Raw genomic sequence first — 1,424 nt, 5'->3', positions numbered from 1 at the left:
AACAAAACAAAGGTCCTTGCCCTCATGGAGCAGACATTCTAATGAAGAGAACTAAACAACAGAAACATAAAGGATATAGTGGTGGTCAGGGAAGGCTTCACTGAGGTGGGGACATTTCAGTGAGACTCTGAAAGGTAAGGGAGCAAGCCATTCAGACCTGAGGGGGAATAGGGTACTAGAAGAGTGAGCAGAGAGCAGGTGGGGGACGGTTGTCTGTAGGCTGTTAAAAGGATTTGGCTTTTCCTCTGGGAGCAGTGGCTCACACCTGTAATCTCAGCACTTTGAGAGGCTGAGGTGTGGGTGGATAACTTGAGGCCAGGAGCTCAAGACAAGTCTGGCAACATGGCAAAACCCCATCTCTACTAAAAACACAAAAATTAGGCCAGCCACAGTGGCTCATGCCTATAATCCCAGCACTTTGGGAGGCCAAGGCAGGCAGATCACTTGAGGCCAGGAGTTTGAGACCAGCCTGGCCAACATGGTGAAACCCCTCTCTACTAAAAATACAAAAATTAGCGGGGCATGCTGGCACATGCCTGTAATCCAGGCTACTTGGGAGGCTGAGGCAGGAGAATTGCTTGAACCTGGGAGGTGGAGGTTGCTGTGAGCCAAGATCATGCCATTGCACTCCAGCCTGGGCAAAAAAGCAAGCAAAACTCAGCCTAAGAAAAGGAAAGAAAAGAAAAGGCTAGGTGTGATGGCTCACACCTTTAATCCCCCCAACACTTTGGGAGGCTGAGGTGGGCGGATCATGAGGTGGAGACCATCCTGGCCAACAAGGTGAAACCCCGTCTCTTTTAAAAATACAAAAATTAGCGGGGTGTGGTGGTGTGTGCCTGGGGAGGCTGAGACAGGAGAACCTTGAACCCAGGAGGTGGAGGTTGAGGTGAGCTGAGATTGTGCCACTGCACTCCAGCCTGGGTGACAGCAAGATTCCATCTCAAAAAAAAAAAAAAAAAAAAAGAGAAAAGGATTTGGATTTTCTTCAAAATGAGTTAAGAAATCCTGTGACGGTTTTAAGAAGAGGAGTAACATCTGGCTTCTAGTATTAAAGAATCACTCTGGGCTGGGCGGGATGGCTCACGCCTGTAATCCCAGCACTTTGAGAGGGTGAGGTGGGCAGATGGCTTGAGTTTAGGAGTTTGAGACCAGCCTGGGCAACATGGCAATACACTTTTCTCTTTAAACTTTTTTTTTTTTTAGATGGTGTGTTGCTCTGTTGCCCAGGCTGAAATGCAGTGGCAAGGTCTCAGTTCACTGCGATCTCCACCTCCCCAGCTCCACCTCCCAGTGATTTTTCTGCCTCATCCTTTTCAGTAGCTGGGATTACAGGCAGGTGCCACCACAACTGGCTAATTTTTGCATTTTTAGTAGAGACAGGGTTTCACCATGTTGGCCAGGCTGGTCTTGAAATCCTGATCTCA

The sequence above is a fragment of the Cebus imitator genome, unplaced genomic scaffold (assembly GCF_001604975.1).
Source record: "Cebus imitator isolate Cc_AM_T3 unplaced genomic scaffold, Cebus_imitator-1.0 Scaffold136, whole genome shotgun sequence".
Classification (NCBI taxonomy): Eukaryota; Metazoa; Chordata; class Mammalia; order Primates; family Cebidae; genus Cebus; species Cebus imitator.
This window is presented reverse-complemented; position numbering follows the sequence as displayed.